Source organism: Martes martes, assembly GCF_963455335.1.
Source record: "Martes martes genome assembly, chromosome: 7".
NCBI lineage: Eukaryota > Metazoa > Chordata > Mammalia > Carnivora > Mustelidae > Martes > Martes martes.
In genome coordinates this window covers 83,675,676-83,695,380 of record NC_137894.1, presented here as the reverse complement: position 1 = coordinate 83,695,380, position 19,705 = coordinate 83,675,676, and the positions used below count along the sequence as shown (strand labels likewise).

The window sequence follows — 19,705 nt, the reverse complement described above, 5'->3', positions numbered from 1 at the left end:
ATACCCTTGAAGCCTTTTGTTTACAATTTAAAGTACTGTTGGAACTTGCCTACTAAATGAGTAATGGTTGATAAAACTAATGTATGGATGCTAATTAGGGAATGAGTAGTAAAGGTGGAGATAATTGATAAATGTAAGAAAGTATATTCAGTAACTAGTTTGCTATAGAATTTCTTGTTGTGTAGTTTTTAGAAGTAGAAAATGATCCATGAATACTGATAAGAAGACGGTGAAGAGGTGGATTGGAGTGAAAACTTCATTAAAATGTCAATTAAGCACTTTCTTCCATCAGCTCATTATAAATCTCTATGAAAATAAGCCATTCCTGAATTAGAGATAATTATAAGTATAGTGCAAAAAGATAATTTTAGGGCCACCTGGTGTCTCAGTCTGTTAAGTGTCCAGTGCTTGATTTTGGCTCAAGTCAGTCTCATCTCATGAGGTTGAGCCTTGTGTGGCACTCTGTGCTGGGGTGGAGCCTGCTTGGGATTCTCTCTGCCCCTCCCCTGCTCTCATTCTCATACTTGCACACACACTCTCTTTCCCTCTCAAAAAAATAAAATAAAATTTAAAAAATTTAAAAATAAATAAAATAATTAAAAATTGTTTTAAAAGATAATTTTAATCATTAAGAACTTGGCCATGACTCAACATTTATCATTATCATTTTCATGATAATCCATGGCTCCATGGATACAACTTTTAAACCCCAGAGCAGAGTCTAAAATTGATAGTATTTTGGATTACAAACATAAGAGAACAAAGTACATCATTTTTTGTTAAAAAAAAAAAACTGTTTTGTTCATTTTTTTTTTTAAAGAAAACTATGCCAGGTTATTTTTACTTCACTATATTAAAAATGATAGTTATATGGTACTTGAAATTTTATTCCTGTGACCTTTGTAGAAATGTCAAATAAGTAGGATTTCTTACTATTTTCAAAACAGTCATGAGGGTGTATCCTTCATTACTTAAGAAGTTTCTGAAATGGATGTTTAACAAGTTGTTATCATAAGAAAATTAATTTTGGAGAAGATAACACCATTTAAGAATTGTTAAATGGTTGAGTTCTAATTAAAATTATATTGTTAAGTGGTAACATTTTTAAGTGTTGGATGTATTATAGAGTTTTGAGGAAATAAGCATTGAGCATTAATAGTTTATTTCATCTCTACATATAGAAAGTTTTTTACTGTGGTAAAAATTACATATATAATTTACTATTTTCACTTTTAAAAATTTTTTTTATTTAATTTTTTTTAGGGTTTGGAAATTTTTCATTGATGCATAATTAACATACAGTGTCATATTTTTGGATGTGTGCATTGTAATAACAGTTCTCTATTTCACCCATTCCCCCAACCCTTTTCCCCTTTGGCAACCTCCAGTGTTTCCTCTGTATTTAAGATTCTAGTTCTCTTTGTCCATTTTTTTCTTTGCTCATTTGTTCTGTTTCTTACATTCTACACATGAGTGAAATCATACGGAATTTGTCTTTGTTGGACTGACATTTCACTTAGCATTATACCCTCTAGGTCCATCCGTGATGTCACAGATGGCAAGATCTCATTTTTTTTTTAATGGCTGAGTAATATTCTGTTGTACATATTTATATATATATACCACATCTTCTTTATCCATTCATCTATGGATGGACACTTGGGTTGCTTCTATATCTTGGCCATTGTAAATAATGCTGCAGTAAACATAGAGGTACCTATGTCATTTCATTAGTATTTTGTTTTCCTTGGATAAATATGCAGTAATGGAATTATTGGATCATATTGTAATTCTGTTTTCCACACTGTTTTGCACAGTGACTGCACCAATTTGCATTTCCAGCAGTAGTGCACCACGGTTCCTGTTTCTCCACATCCTCGCCAATACTTATTTCTTGGTAGTTTTTTTTGTTTTTGTTTTTGTTTTCATTCTAGCCATTCTCACTGATATAAGGTGATATCTCATTGTGGTTTTGATTTGTCTTTCCCTGATGATTAGTGATGTTGAACATCTTTTCATGTGTCTATTGGCCACCTGTATGTCTTCTTTGGAAAAATGTCTATTCAGGTCCTCTGGCCATTTTTAGATTATTATTTTGGTGTTAGTTGTACAAATTCTTTTTGTATTTTGGATATTAACTCTTTATCAGATATATCATTTGCAGTTGTCTTCTCTAATTTAAGAGGTTGCCTTGTCCTTTTGTTGATGACTTTCTTTGCTGTATAAAAACTTTTTATTTTACTGTAGTCCCAATAGTTTAATTTTGGTTTTGTTTCTCTTGCCTAAGGAGACATAGCTACAAAAATGTTTCTATGGCTGATGTCCAAAAAATTACTTACCTATGTTTTCTTCTAATTTATGGTTTCAGGTCTTCCATTTAGATCTTTAAACCATTTTGAGTTTATTTTTGTGTATGGTGTAGGAAAGTGGTCCAGTTTTATTTTTTGCATGTAGCTGTCCAGCTTTCCCAGCACTATTTGTTGACGAGACTGTCTTTTCCCCAGTGTATGTTTTTCCCTCCTTTGTTGTAGATTAATTGACCATATAAACATGGGTTTATTTCTAGGTTCTTTGGACTGTTCCATTAACCTATGTGTCAGTTTTTATGCCAGTACCATACTGTTTGGATTACTACAGCTTTGTAGTGTATCTTGAAATATGGGATTATGACTTCCAAGCTTTGTTCTTTCTCAAGATTGCTTTGGCTGTTCAGGGTCTTTTGTGGTTCCATACAGATTTTAAGATTATTTATTCTAGTTTTGTAAAAATTACTATTGGTATTTTGATAGGGATTGCACTGAATTCATAGATTGCTTTGGGCAATATGGACATCTTAACAGTGTTGGTTTTTCCAGTCCATGAGCCTGGAATATCTTTCCATTTGTTTGTATCATCTTCAGCTACTTTCATCAGTGTTTTATAGTTTTCAGAGTGCAGTTTATTCTTAGACATTTTATTCTTTTTGGTGCAGTTACAAATGGGATTGTTTTGTTAATTTCTACTTTATTATCAGTATAAAGAAATTCAGCCGATTTCTGTATTATTGACTTTGTATTTTGCAACTTTACTGACTTCATTTATTAGTGCTAGCAGTTTTTTTGTGGATGCTTTAGGGTTTTCTATATACAGTGGAATGTCATCTGCAGATAGTGATAGCTTCACTTCTTCCTTATGAATTTGGATGCCTTGTATTGTCTGTATTGTCTGATTGCTGTGGCTAATACTATGTTGAATAGAAGTGATGAGAGTGGACATCTTTGTCATGTTTCTGATCTTAGAGGGAAAGCTCTCAGTATTTCACCATTGCATGTCTTGTTAGCTGTGGGGTTTTTTTATATATAGCCTTTATTATGTTGAGGTATGTTCCCTCTAAGCCTACTTTTGTGAGAGATTTTATCATGAATGGATGTTATATTTTGCCAAATGCTTTTTCTTCATCTCTTGAGATGATCATATGGTTTTTACTCTTTTTCTTGTTAATGCGCAGTGTGTTGATTGATCTGTGGATACTGAATCACTCTTGCATCCCAAGGATAAATCCTACTTGATTGTGGTGAATGATTTTTTTAATATATTGTTGGATTCGGTTTGCTAATATTTTGTTGTGGATTTTCACATCTATTTTCGTCAGATACTGTCCCGTAGTTTTTCCATTCCTTCCCTTCCCTTCCCTTTCCCTCCCTCTCTCTCTTTCTCTCTCTCTCTCTCTTTCTTTCCTTCCTTCCTTCTTTTCTTTTCTCTTTCTTTCTTTTTTTCTTTCTCTTTTGTTTATTTCTCTGGTTTTAGCATCAGGGTAATCCTAGCCTTGTAGAATGAATTTGGAAGCTTTCCTTCCTCTTCTATTTCTTGGAGTAGTTTGAGAAAAATGAGTCATAACTCTTCTTTATATATTTGGTAGAATTCAACTGTGAAGCCATCTTTTTCTGGACTTTTTTGTTATTGTCATTTAAAATCTTCTTTATTTATTAGAGAGCACATGAGCAGGGGAAGGGCGGAGGGAGAAAGAGAAGCAGACCCCAAGCTGGGATCATGACCTGAGCTAAAGGCAGATGCTTAATTGACTGAGCCACCTAGGGACCCCTCTGGACTTTTGTTTGTTGGGAGTTTTTTGATTACTGGTTCAGTTTCATTGCTAGTACTTGGTCTGTTAAATTTTCTGTTTTTTCCTGATTCCATTTTGGAAGGTTATATGTTTCTGCAAATTGATTCATTTCTTCTAGGTTGTCCAATTTGTGGGCATATAATTTTTCATAATATTCTCTTAATCCTTTATATATCTGTAGTGTTGGTTATTTTTCCTCTTTCACTTCTGATGGCATTTATTTGTGTTCACTCTCTTTTTTTTTTTGAAGAGTCTGGCTAAAGGTTTATCAATTTTGTTGATCTTCTCAAACAACCAGCTCTTGGCCTTACTCATCTCTTCTATTGCTTTTTATTTTCTATTTCATTTATTTCACTCTAATCTTTTTTATTTCTTCTGCCAGCTTTGGGTTTGTTGCTTCTTGTCTTTCTGGGCTCCTTTAGGTGTAAGGTTAGGTTGCTTACTTGAGATTTTTCTTGTTTTTTTGTTTTTTGTTTTTTTTTTTTGAGGTAGGTCTGTATTGCTATAAATTTCCTTCTCAGAACAGCTTTTACAGGGGCGCCTGGGTGGCTCTGTCAGTTAAGCATCTGCCTTCAGCTCAGGTCATGATCTCAGGATCCTGGTTTTGAACCCTTCATCAGGCTCTCTGTTCAGTGAGGAGTCTGCTTCTCCTCCTCATTCTCCCTCTGTGCTCTCTCTCGAATAAATAAATAAAAACCTTAAAAAACAATAAAAAAAAAGTTTTTATAGCCTCCCAGAGATTGTGGGCCTTGTGTTTTTATTTTCATTTGTCACCACGTAATTTTTATTTCCTCTTTGGTTTCTTGATTGACCCATCTATTGTTTAGTATTTTAGTCTCTGGTTTTTGGCCTAATGTGATTTGTTCTGGAGAATATTCCACGTGCACTTGAAAAGAATACATATTCCACTGTTTTGGGTTTGTTTCTGGTTTTTTGTTTCATTTTGAGAGGGAGAGGAAGAGAGAACATGCACATGCACACATGCACAGGGAGAAAGGAGGGGGAGAGGGAGAGAGGGAATCCCAAGCAGGTTCCATGTTCAGTGCAAAGCCCAACACAGGGCTTGACCCCACCATCCCACAATAATGACCCAAGGTAAAATCAAGAGTCAGACATTCAAAAGACTGAGCCACCCAGGCATCCCTATATTCCACTGTGTTTGGATGGAATGTCTGAATATATCTCTTAGGTCCATCTGGTCTAATGTGTCATTCAAAACCACTGTTTCCTTATTGATTTTCTATATGGAAGCGCTATCCATTGATGTATGTGAGGTGTTAATGTCCCCTACTGTTGTATTACTGTCAGTTTCTTCCTTTATATCTGTTAATAACTGCTTTATGTATTGGGGGGCTCCTATTTTGAGCACATAGATATTTACAATTGTTATAACTTCTTGTTGAATTGTTCTCTTTATGATTATTTATTGTCCTTCTTTTTCTCTTGGTATAGTCTTTGTTTTAAAGTCTATTTTGTGTTATAGGTGTTGCAACCCCAGTTTTCTTTTTGCTTCCATTTGCATGGTAAACATTTTTCCATCCCTTCACTTTGGATCTGTATGTGTCCTTTGGTCTGAAGTGAGTCTCTTGTAGGCAAATTATAAATGTTGCTTTTCTATCCATTCAGTCATCTTGTGTCTTTTGATTAGAACATTTAGTCCATTTACATCTAAATTCATTGTTGATAGGTATGTACTTATTGCCATTTTTATTACTGGTTTGCAGTCCTTTTTGTAGCTCTTCCCTATTCATTCTCTTGCTGACTTTGATCATGGTTTGTTGATGTCTTTACTTCTATGCTTGGATTTTTTTTCTATCTTTTGTGTAACTCTTTGTGGTTATCATTAGGTTCATATATAACATTTTATGTGTAAAGCAGTCTATATGAGGTTGATGTTCATTTAAATTTGAATCGCTCCTCACTCCCACGTTATATGATGTCATACTTTATATCCTTTTATTTTGTGAATCCCTTGACTGATTTTTTACTTTTTAAAAGATTTATTTATTTATTTATTTATTTGACAGACAGAGATCACAAGTAGGCAGAGAGGCAGGCAGAGAGAGAGAGGAAGAAGCAGCTCCCCACTGAGCAGAGAGCCCGATGCAGGGCTCAATCCCAGGACCCTAAGATCATCACCTGAGCCAAAGGCAGAGGCTTCAACCCACTGAGCCACCCAGGCACCCCGTGTTTTAACTTTTATACTGGTTTTATAAGTGTTTAATTTATTTTTATTATATGTTTGCATTTACCTGTGAAATTTTTTCCTTTCATAATTTTCTTATAAAATTTTGGCCTTTTCTTTCCACTAAGAATTCCCTTTAACATTTCTTTTGAGATTGGTTCAGTGGTGATGATGTTGTTTGTTTGGGAACCTCTTCACCTCTCCTTTTATACTGAATGATAATCTTGCTGGGTCGAGCAGTCTTGGTTGCAGTTTTTTTTCTTTCAGTACTTTGAATATATCATTCCATTCCCTTCTGGTCTACAGAGTTTCTGCTAAAAAATCAATTGACAGCTTTATGGGGTTTTCCTTACATGTAACCATTTTCTCTTGCTACTTTTAAATTGTCTCTTTCTCACTATGTTTTGCCATTTTAATGATTATGTCTTGGTGTGAAACTCTTTGGGTTAATTTTGTTGGGGGTCTCTATGTTTCCTGGATCTGGATTTCTATTTCCTTCCCCAGATTAGGGAAGTGTTCATCTCTTGTTTCTTCACATAAATTTTCTTTTCTTTCTTTTTTTTTTTTTTTTTAAGATTTATTTATTTATTTGACAGACAGAGATCACAAGTAGGCAGAGAGGCAGGCAGAGAGAGAGAAAGCAGGCTCTCCACGGAGCAGAGAGCCCGATGCGGGGCTCAATCCCAGGACCCTGGGATCATGACCCGAGCCGAAGGCAGAGGCTTTAACCCACTGAGCCACCCAGGCGCCCCTCTTCACATAAATTTTCTATCCACTTCTCTCTCTCCTCCCTCTGGGATCTCTGTAATACAAACGTTACTATGGTTGGTGGGGTCGCTGACTTCCCTTCACCTACTCTCATTTTTTCTTATTCTTTTTAATTTTCACTATTCAGCTTGGTTGCTTTTTATTACTCTGCCTTCCAGACTGCTGATCCAGTCTTCTGCCTCTAATCTACTATTGATTCCCTCTAGCGTATTTTTTTATGTCAGTTATTGAGTTCTTCATCTCTGACTGGTTCTTTTTTATATTTTCTTTCTCCTTCTTGAAGGTCTCACTAAGATCTTCCCTTCTTTTCTCAAATTCAGTGAGTATCTTTATGACCATTACTTTGAATTCTTTATCAGGCCTGTTGCCTATCTCTGTTTAATGTAGGTCTTTTGCTGTGGTTTTGTCCTATTCTTTCATTTGGGACCTAATTCCTTTGTCTCCCCATTTTGTCTGACTCTCTGTGTTTGTTTCTGTGTATTAGGAGAGTCAGCTGTGTTTCCTGCTCTTGAAAGTTGTGGCTTTATGAAGAAGAGGTCCTGTAGTGCCCTGCAGTACAGTGTCCCCTCATCACTAGAACCAGGCATTTCAGCAGTGTCTTTCTGTGGACTGTGTGTTCCCTGCAATTGTGACTGAGCTGCATTTGTATTCAGTCCAGTCAACTACTGTGGCCCATTTTGCCTACTGTGAACACACTGGGCAGGGGTTTGTTCCCTGTGCTCTTAAGGGATGTCTTATCTTCTTCTTGTTCTCCATGTCTGTATAGTGTCACTCTCATTTATGATTAGTCTCATGCAGAATGGGGAGAATGCTGGAAGGGGGAGTTTCCAGCCATATTTTTGCTCCTTCTACCCTTTTTGATGTGGTTTCTTCTGCCCTGTTAACTGTGGAAAGTCTATTCTGCCAGTCTTCAAATCATGAGTCATTTTCAGAGTTAGTTTCACTGATGTGGCTATTATGTCGGTACATTATGTCAGTGGGATGAGGTAAGTTTAGGATATTATGACTCCACCATCTTTTCAGAAGCCCTATCTTAACCATTTTTAAATGTTCATTGGCATAAACATTTATAATGTACATTTATACATTTATAATGTACATTTATACATTTATACATTATACATTTATAATGTACATTTATAATGTACAACTATCACAAGTATCCATTTCCAGAACATTTTCATTTAGTTAAAAATATTTTTTATTTTCTCTTGAGAATTTTTTGATCCATGTGTTATTTAGAAGTATATTATTTAATCTCCAAGTATTTTGGGATTTTCCAGCTATCTTTATGTTGTTGATTTCTAGTTTAATTCCATTGTGGTCTGAAAACAGACATTGTGTGATCTCTCGTCTTTTAAATTTGGTAAGATGTGTTTTATGGCCCAAATGTAGTCCATCTAGTGAATATTCCATGTGATTCTGGGAAGAATGTGTAACTACTATTGTTGGAGGAAGTAGTCTATAAATGTCAATTATATCCAGTTGATTGATGGAGCTGTTGAGTTCAACTATATCCTTACCAGTTTTCTGCCTGCTGGATTTCTCCATTTCTAATAGAGGAGTATTAAAGTTTCCTGTTATAATAGTGGATTCTTCTAGTTGCATTTGCAGCAGTTTTTGCTTCACATATTTTGACACTCTGTTGTTAGGTGCATACAGATGAAGGATGGGTTATGTCTTCTTGGAGTATCAACCTCTTTATCATTCCGTAATGCCTCTCTTTAACTTTCCTTGCCTTGAAATCTGCTCTGTCTGAAATTAATATAGGTACTCCCACTTTTCTTTTTATTGGTGTTACCGTGGTATTTTTCTCCATCTCTTTACTTTTAATCTATATGTGTCTTAATACTTTAAGCAGGTTTCTTGTAGCAACAAATAGATGGGTCTTATTTTTTTATCCACTCTGACAATCTCTGTCTTTTAATGTGTAGTTAGACCACTGACATTTAAAGTGATCATTGATATAGTTGGATTAATATTTACCACATTTGTTACTTTTTTCTATTTATTACCCTGTTCTTTGCTCCTAATTCTGTATTCCACACTTTTTCTGCCTTCTGTGGTAACTGAGCATTTTATAAGATTCCATTTTCTCTCCCTTCTTAGCATATCACTTATACTACTTTCCTTTCTTAAATTTTTTTAGTTATAGCCCTGGAGTTTGTACTATACATTTAGAGCTAATCCAAGTCCGCTTTCAGATAATACTATGCTGGTTCATGGATAACACAGTATATTTAATCTTTCCATCCTATCCCTATATCATTGCTTTCATTCATTTTACTTATAGATAAGCATGTATGTGTGTATATATATATATACCTAAGCATACATAATCACATGCATTATTGCTATTATTACTCTGAACAAACTCTGATCTGTTTGATCAGTTAAGAATAAGAAAAATAAAAGCTTTTCTTTTCCCTTCAGTTATTGATTATTTGGTGCTTTTCTTTATGTAGATCTGAATTTCTAACCTGTATCACTTTCCTTCTCTCTGAAGAACTCCTTTTAAATTTCTTGTAAGATAGGTTTACTGGCAACTAATTCCCTCAATTTTTGTTTGAGAAAGTCTTTATTATCCTTTACTTTTGAAGGATAATTTTACAGAATACAGAGTTCTAAGTGTTAGTAGTTTTTTCTCCCAACACTTTAAATATTTCATGCCACTCTCTCCTTGCTTGCATGGTTTCAGAGGAGAAGTCAGATATTGTTCTTTTCTTTGGTTCTCTATAAATAAAATGTATTTTTACCTCTGGCTTCTTTTAAGATTTTTTTCTTTATCTGTGATTTTATGAAGATTGATGATTTGCCTAAGTGTAGTTTTTTGGGCATATATCCTACTTAGTGTTTCCTAAGCTTCTTGGATCTGTGGTTTGGTGTCTGACATTAATTGGGGGCAATTCTAGTCAGTATTGCTTCAAATACTGCTTCTCTTTCTTTCTTTCTTTCTTTCTTCTCCTTTAATGTAACAGTTTTTTGTGGTTGTCCCACAGTTCTAGAATATTCTAGGTTCTTTTTTCCCCAGTCTTTTATCTCATTGCTTTTCAAGTTTTAGAAGTTTATGATGTTATATCATCAGGCTCAGAGATTGTTTCCTTAGCCATGTCTGTAATGAGATCATCAAAGGCATTCTTCATTTCAGTTACATTGTTTTTTATCTCTAGCATTTCTTTTTGATTCTTTGTAAAATTTCCATCTCTCTGCTTACATTATCCATGTGTTCTTGCATGTTGTCTACTCTTTCCATTAGAACCCTTACTTAAGGGGCACCTGGGTGGCTTAGTTGGTTAAGTTGCTGCCTTCGGCTCAGGTCATGATCCCAGGGTCCTGGGATCAAGCCCCGCATCAGGCTCTCTCCTCCACGAGGAGCCTGCTTCCCTTCCTCTCTCTTGTTATTTTCCATTAAAAATAAATGTAGCTATCCTAATAGGTGCATAGTGGTATTTCATTGTGGTTTTGATTTGCATATCCCTAATGACTAGTGATGTGAATCTTTTCATTGCTTATTGGCATTTCTGTGTCTTCTTTGGAGAAATGTCTATTCAGTCTTTAACTCATTTTTTAGTTAAGTGGTTTGCATCTTTATTGTTGAATTATAGAAGTTTTTCTAGATGTTAATCCTTTATCTGATATATGACTTGAAAATATGTTCTCCCACTTTGTGGATGGCTTCACTCTTGATAGTGTCTTTTGATGCACAAAAGTTTTAATTTTGATGGAGTCCAGTTTATCAGTTTTTTATTTTGTTGTCTCTGCTTTTGGTGTCAGTTCAATAAATCACGGCCAAATCTAATGTCATAAAGATTTTACCATATGTTTTCCTCTAAGATTTTTACAAGTTTAAAATTTTACATTTAATTTTTGAATCCATTTTCAGTTAATTTTAATACATAGCGTGAGATAAAGATCTAACTTAATTCTTTTGCATGTGATTATCTAGTTTTCTAATCACTATTTGTTAAAAAGGCTGCACTTTTTCTCACTGAATGATCTTGACACTCTTGTCAAAAATCAGTTGGCCTTATATGCAAGGGTCTTTTTCTGGGCTCAGTATTATTTTTCTTTGGTCTAAATGTCGGGGGGGTCCTTTAATTTAATGCTTTAATTACTGTGGCTTTGTAGTAAGTTTTGAACTTAGGTAATGTGAGCCCTACAGCTTTGTTCTTTATTTTCAGTATCATTTTTACTATTCAAGTTCTCTTGAGATTTCAGATGAATTTTAGGATGGCTTTTTCTCTTTCTGCAAAGAACCTTGTTGGGATTTTGATAGAGATGACATTTAATTTTTGGATCACTTTGGGTAACATCATCCTCTTAACAATATTAAGGTTTCCATTCCATGAACATGGGATATCTTTCCATTCACTCCTGTAGTCCTTAAAAGTCTTTCAGAAGTGTTTTGTAGTTTTCCATACACAAGTCTTTTTCCTCCTCAGTTAAACTTCTCCATTGTTTTATTCTTTTCTATCCAGTTGTAAATGGTATTATTTTTGTAATCTCCTTTTTTATTTGTTCATTGTTAGTATATAGAAATGCAACTGATTTTTCAAGTGTTGATTTTGTATCATGCAGCTCTGCTGAATACATGTATACTGTTTTTGTGGAATCAGAGGTTTCTGTATATATGATCATGTTTTTTCAATGTTTCTGTGGAGGAACAAAAGCTTAGAGCTTTCCAGGCCCACTATTTTGGTGACATTACACCCAGGAAAAGGTCTGACATTTTTTTTCCTTTTAATCTAATACTAAATTTAATTATTTGGGAATTTTCCAACTGGAACAGTGCTAGTATTTTTTCCAGTTATTTAATCAGAAGAAAGGACACAGACAATTACATGGCATAATATTCCAGTTGTTTAATATTGAGATGTCAGAAGTATTGGGACTTTTTAAAATGTAAGCATATGTTTGTAATTTTTTACAATTTTATAATGCAAGCATGTATATTATTTAAGTTGTTATAATAATTATACCTGTTAGGTTTTCTTTTTAATGCCTGCTTTAATGAAGATACTTACCCTAATTAGATAGGCTTTTTTTAATATAATTTTTAAAAATTTTTAATAAATATATAATATATTATTAGTCCCAGGGGTACAGGTCTGTGAATCGCCAGGTTTACACACTTCACAGCACTCACCATAGCACATACCCTCCCCAATGTCCATAACCCCACCACCCTCTCCCTACCCCCCCTCCCCCGGCCACCCTTAGTTTGTTTTGTGACATTAAGAGTCTCTTATGGTTTGTCTCCCTCCCGATCCCTTCTTGTTTCATTTATTCTTTTCCTACCCCCCAAGCCCCCCACGTTGCTAGATAGGCTTCTTTACATAAAGAAATTTAAAGTGTTTGTTTTAGTGAGAAAATGTTACAGTGTCACTGCTTTCACATGTATAACATCTACCATATAAAAGTGAAGTCCATCAAAATTACAAACAATAGGTAATAAAGCAACATCATTTTGGAAGGGTATAGTTCTCTTATCTTCTAAGGTAGTTTAAATCGGTTTAAATAAAATCTTTTGGGGCACCTGGGTGGCTCAGTCGGTTAAGCAGCTGCCTTCGGCTCAGGTCATGATCCCAGGATCCTGGGATCGAGCCCCACAATAGGCTCCGTGCTCAGCAGAGAGCCTGCTTCTCCCTCACCCTCTGTCTTCCCTCTGCCTATCTGTGCTCCCTGTCTGTCTGTCAAATAAATAAATAAAGTCTTTAAACAATAAAAAAATGAAAAGATAAATTCTGTATCAGGTTGGGACTAAATTGAGGCAACAATTTTACTTAATTCAGTAGAAAGGAAAAATATACCTGATCTCACAATTCAATATAACTATTCTAAACCTTCTTTCTATAGGGAAAAAAAATACCTTAGCATTTATTTTTCTCTATATACTGAGTTTTCCTCTTCCCAATTCCCTATGAATCTTGTTCTTAATCTGCTCTCCAGAGCCCTAGTATGTTAGATTTTTCTAACAGGCTTATATTTTAGCTCTATTATAGTATCAGTTTCTTTTTAATAAAAGGTTAAATATTTAAACTTAATCATGGTAACCAGTTGTCTTACACCAGTTCTCCTTAATGAAAAATCACTTTCTGTATTGGTATTTTTTCTCCTGAATTTAATAAATTCCACATTAGTGGTAATAAGTTGAGGCCTAGAACATGTGTCCTATTACAAATGAACAATTGGATATCATTAGGTTGTCCCCCTTTCCTCTGTAGATATATCTCTAGGTGTGTTAATCCATTCAGTAGACACATTAATGAGCACTGGTTGAAGTGTAATATTGGAGGAAGTAAGGCTCGTTGACCTCAGCATGGAGTTTAATACCTCTAATTAAATTAGGTAGTCGACAGTCAGTATAAAGAAATAGCTGTGCCTCTGGCAAGCTAGAATTATTTATGACTCTGGTTCTTTGTTTTAAACTTGAAAGGAGAAAATCATTTATATCTATCTTACAGCAACTAATTTTAGTTCTCATTTTTTATTTAAAATATCATGTGATTTTGTAAATTATTTTTAAACATTTTATTTGCCCAGAATGAGAGGTAAATATCCTTGATCCTGTTTAAGTGTAGTGTTTTACTTCTTGTGAAGAGAAGCTTTTTCAAGGCTCAAGACAGTAGCAGTAGAATTTTTACAACATAGACTATACTTCTTGAACAAATTAATCAAATATTCAGTTGCACAAAGTACTCTCTTAGAAATACACTACCATATCAAAAATCCTCATATAACCCTAGACAAAGATACCTGTTCTATAAATTATCTCTATCTGAGGAAGTTGATGGGAAAAAAAAATCACTTAACTGAGTTTATTCTGTTTACTCTTAAATATCACAAGTACTGTAAGCATTGGTATAAAGTGTTCACAGGAGCTTGTCTCATTTCCTTGGTCTCCTTATTCTGGCCACTTGTAAGCTTTGTAAGTAGCTGAATCACCCTGTTAGAAGTTTTACGAAGATCAGGTTGAGATCACTGTAATTTACTTAGTTGGAATTACAGTCTGTCATTTCCTGCACCCCCCAAAAGAGGGGAAAGGGGGGCTTAAGTCCGTTTCCTCTGAAATATTGTTTGTGTAATGGACAGCACTTCCTTTTCTGTTTTGGAATTTGGTCACAATAGTTTCCCAGATAAATCAGCTTTGTTGACCTGATTAGTCTGATTCTAATTTTAAATCTGTTTTTATTTTGTCTAGAAATAAAATTGAAATATAGTTTACTTTCCAAAGAACTTTTATGCTAAATATAGTCTGGAAAATGAATTCAAAAACAAATTTAAGAAATAATAATGAAATTTTCATTATTTAGTTAAAGCGTAGTTAGTATAATAGTTAATCAGTGGTATAGAAATATACTCATCGTTTTAATCCCAAAATAACAGTCTTACATAATTCTATTTTAATATTCTAGACTCTACCCTTAACCCCCAATTTCTGTAAATCTACTTTTTATGATAAGAATAGAGGATAGAAAAACGAGGAAATATAAATGGTTCAGAGTAAATTTATCTCGCTACTGCAAATGGTGTAATTTGGATGCGATAGCAGTGGCTCCTCATTGCATGTAGAATAAAGTTCTAATTCTTCACTATGGCCTTCAGTGCCCCATGATTTGGCCACCTGCCTGCCTACCTCTCTGATCACATCTCCTGTCACTTTCCTTTTCATTTAGTAGTCTGGTCTTATGGCTGTCATTCTAACCTGCCAACATGTCAAACTCATTCCCATCTCAGAGGGTATGCACTTACTGTTCTTTCATTTGAAATGTTCTTTCTCCACATCACCAGGCTTTCTTATTCTCATTGCTCTATTCTCATATTCACATGACAGTTTCTCAGAGAGACCTTTCCATGCTAGCTAAAGAAGTCCCCTTCACTCAGTAACGCTATCGCATTACCCTAATTTATTCTCTTCGTAGAACTATGCCTCCTGTCACCATCAAAGTGGAATCTTTAAATAAATGCCATAATTACAGATAATTGTTTTTATGCTGTGTACTATGTAATGACAAAAAAAATTTACCTAGGTAAGTGCTATAGTTTATAGATAAGTTATAGTAATAACTAGATTTAACCTGATCCTGTCTTGTTCCTCTTTCTCTGAGCCCTTTCTCAAATCTCCTCTCTTTCTCCCATTATCCTTTTTCTTTCCCACCTCTGTTTCTCCATTTCTTCAACACAACAAGCATACAGACTGGAACACCCTCCCCTGCTCTTCCAAGAATTCTGAAGTTTGTGTTTGTCCAAATATAACCAAAAAAGAAGTCACCCCACATGTCTAAAAACTGTTGCTTCTCCCTCTCTGAAACTTCAGACTCCAACAATTTCCAAATATAATATCTTTGTTTTCTTGAGTTTCTGTGATGGAAAATATTTTAAAGGAAAATTATACACCGGCTTCTGGTTATATTAGAAGTCAAGTCCAATAGGGATTTGCCTTTTTTTCAGTTGGTTATTGAGACATTTCAAAAACCAGTTTTCAAGCTGTGGTCTTTTCAAACACATCTTCTGCACTGAAGTCACATATTTCAATAAAGCATTTTCAAGACTGTCTTTTTAATACTCAGCAATGTGTATTGTGTGCCCACTCTGCTAGGGTAATTGTATACTAGACACCATGCTTATTGTTTCAAGAAGGTTTTCTTAATTACTAGAAATGAATGATCCAGACAGCAAGTAAACATATGAAAATATGTATGATCCTAAAATGTATGAAAGTATGCTTTTTTAACAGGCTTGAGGAGTATTTGATAGTGTCTATTTTGCTATGTGTGGGTGTCTGGAAAACAGGGGGAAAATGAGGGGTAGAAGCAGTATTAATCAGTTTAAATTTCTGCGTGTATACCACTATCTACCAAACTGCCTAACCTAATTAACTTCTGTGCGTTCTTCAGGTACCATTATAGATCAGTTTTCTTTATTATTTGCCTTCAGAGAAGTGTATTTAGAAGATTATCGATATCAGTAATTATTCAATTATTAATTTTTTGTTTTTTCACCATTGTATCTATGCGAGCAGCACAATGCATTTAGTCAGCTCTCTGTATTTGCTAATGTATGAAGAAAAGTAGATGGTAGGGGAGAAGCTTTTTAAGAACTCATGGACTGTTCAGGTATGCAGGATGACTAACATATGATCTAGGACAACAGTATATGAAATAGGAAGGAAAGTACAAAAAAGGAATCTAATGTTTAAAAAAAAAATGAAGAGCTTGATACAGTAAGGAAAACAGAAATTGAAGACTTCCAGATTTTGACCCTGAGTAATTATAATTAGTTGTTAGGTACTTTCAATAGAGGTAGGGAAGTCACAGGGTAAGCTGATTTTGTGAAAGATGATACAGTTACTTTGCATGAAATCTAGTTTCCAGTTCCAGATGAATGATATTTCATGGCATTGAGGAAATCTAAAATTGAATGTAATCTCTGAAATAATCATGGAAAATGAAAACATTTTGTTGTCTTAAGATAGGCAAACATCTGATTTTCACAAAAGGACATCAAGTAGTCCATTAACTACCAAAATTAACATTCATGAGCTCCATGTCAATGCCTAATAAAATAGGATTATTAAACAGATGGTTTGTGAGCACTTAGGTAATGAAGTAGTGATCACTAGGAGCCACCATGAGTTCACCAAAACAAATCACATCAAAGTAACTGAATTTGTTTTAATAGGATTACCAGATCAGGGAAGGCCATTGACAGTATAAAGCATTTAGCTAAGTTGTTTGTTGTGAACAAGCCGAAGAAATGTGGTCTTAATAATAGTTTAGTAAGTATGTTCATAACTGGTTGTATAATCACTTCTGGAGACAAATTACTAATGAAAGGCATATAGGGAGGTGGTTAAAGTATGGTTTCTGGAATTAGACTGCCTTGGTTTTAGTTCTGACTGCCACTTACTAGTCATGTGACATTAGGCAAATGAATTTATCTTTTTAAGTTTCAATTCCTCATCTATAAAAATAGGGGTAATAACAATTATACTTACTTTGTAGCATGTTGTTAAAACTAAGTTATGCCAAAGCACTTAGAATAGTTAAGAATTTAATAAATGTTGGATATTATTTTAACCAGGAGGAACATTTGTAATGACTTGCTATAAGGCCGTTACCCAGACTTGTCCCACTTGACATTTTTATCTACAACCTAAATGAAGACACAGGACATTGAATTTAAGGATAACCCAAATCTGGGTCAGAGAGAGCCAATGCACTGAATAGCAGAATCAGGCTATAAAAAAGACTTTGATAGGTTAAATATAATCTGAACTTGGCAAGGTAAAATTTAATAAGAATAAATATGAAACTCTCCCTTTAGATCTAGCAGTCAGTTTTACCTGCTTAGAACTTTGTAAGAACAAGACTTAAGGGTTTGAATTGACTACTACTTCCATTTGAGCCAACTTTATAAAAATGCAGGAAATAATTTAGTTAACAGAGGAAGTGGTCCCACTATGAGCTGATTGTATTAGAGCATATATTAATTAATGTGTTCAATTCCAAACACCACAATTTAATAAGAAACATCGGTAAACTGAGGTAATAATCCAAGATAAGGAATAGATTTGTAAGCTATAAGAGGAGGAACTCTAAAGACAAATTTAACATGGAAAAGAAAAGTTGAGATACATATTGGGTCAATCTTCAAATATCTGAAAAGGTAGTATATAGAATATAGACTGGGTTTATTTGGTAAGGCTCATTTTAGAAGAACTAGCTTCAGGAAGCAAATTTTAGCTTAGTATAAAGAATGTTCTAATGACTGTAGCTCTTTAAAAATGAATGCGCTGACTCATGAAGGTGTAAAGATCCCAACCCTGGAAGTATTCAGACAGAGGCAGGATTAACTTGTCAGGGATATTGCAGTGGGAGTTGTGTATTGGGTGGGAAATCAGAGCTTTAGGGTCTCTTCCAATGCTGATACTCTATAATGTATTGAGGACTTCAATTTTATAGATGTTGAATTTCATTAAGTACTTCATCTTCATGAATTGATAATGATAATCTGCAGCCTATATTTTATACCCTGAAATAAGATTATTTCAGCAGCATTTGAAGTGAATTTGGAAGAATCATTCGGTTGCCAGTCATTTTAGCAGATTCATCCCATGTACAGAAGTCTTGTACTCTGTTTATGAAGTGATTGGTCTGGTGCCTGGGTGGCTCAGTTGTGAAGCATCTGCCTTCTGCTCAGGTCATGATCCCAGGACCTGGGATCAAGCCCCACATCAGGCTCCCTGCTCAGCGGAAAGCCCACTTCTCCCTCTCTCACTGTGTCTCTCTCTGTCAAATAAATAAATAAGATCTTAAAAGAAAAAAATAAGTGATTGGTATCTGGGTACAAAAACATGTAGGTAGGAACTCCTTGAGAGGTCTTGGAGTATAGCAAAACCTGGAGAGTATACACAGGACACAATCTTGTAAGTCCGTAAGAGATAAGGAATAAACATGAAATATTATATTGTGTTAAATATGTCAAACGTACTTCTGAAATTTCTCTTAACTGTTAATACTCAAAATTCATTCAGTAATCTTTCAAAAATTTATGAGATATATATAGCAATTAGCAATTTCTCAATTTTCATTTATTGTGTTGCAGGTTTTAAAGACCTAAAGATACAAAAACATGCCTAATCATGACAACATAATTACTCTTTAAAAAATGATAAGGATGTTCTTGAAGCTTTCCCCTCAGAATGCTTGAACATGTTTAGAATGACATTGTTATATGCGTGGTTCTTTGTCACAAATATCTTGATTACAGTGTCTTAGTAAAAAATATAGTGTTTTTTTCCATTAAACTTCTATAACAGACTTTTAAGACTCTGTGGTAGATATCTGAAGACAAGCTTTGGTTATATGATAAAACTTTAGTTGCCCTTTTCTCCCATTTCTTTAGATAAGTGGGCACTAGAAATTATAGATAGCTTTGGCAAGAGTTCAAGGGTTAATGCAGCAGATAAATAAAAGGAATTTTCTGTAAATTGAGACCTGCATTATTTCAGTTGTCTTGTCTTTCCTAACCTAACTCATTTAATTTTAAAAAGTAAATACTTAAATTCTTCCTGACAGTGTGCTCAGCTTTTACTATCGTTTATTACTTCAATTATACTTGATATCACTTAGAACAATCTGCCATTTGGAAATCTCAGTATAGCCTGGAGCTTAGTATTAGATCTGGCGGCTATTGTAACATGTACAGCATATGACATTAATGTATCAAAATTAGATTGGATCATCCCTCCTGGTTAAATTTATTTCACATTTCTTTTGTATTCAGTTAACATAAACCTATTAGGGAAGCTGACACATGGGGATGGCTGTATAGGAAGGATATTTTTAAAGTATTTTGATTAAAAAATGAAATTATAGAGCCATGGCTTTTCTAAGTTGTGTAATCTGTTTGGTTTTTAAAAATGTCACAAAGCCCAAGTACTAAATTTATATTGTTCAGCGGGTGTGTGTGTCCACACATATGTGTGGTGTGGTATAAATAATGAGAATTACAACTTAAACAATATTTTGATGGTTAGGTTTACCATCATACATTTAGAGCAATAAGTATGTTTATGGTTTCCAAAAATCAAAAAATTTTAATGTACTTAAGTCTAAAAAAAGTGTCCTTAAAAGAAAATAAATATT

The 19,705-nt window shown here is 34.3% G+C and overlaps 1 protein-coding gene across 2 annotated transcripts in view; it reads left to right on the top strand.

Annotated features, from left to right (window-relative positions):
- The window catches only part of RALGAPA1 (Ral GTPase activating protein catalytic subunit alpha 1), a 253,276-nt gene that overhangs the window by 200,102 nt on the left and 33,469 nt on the right, over nucleotides 1-19,705 (top strand). The gene's annotated exons all lie outside the window — the stretch shown is intronic.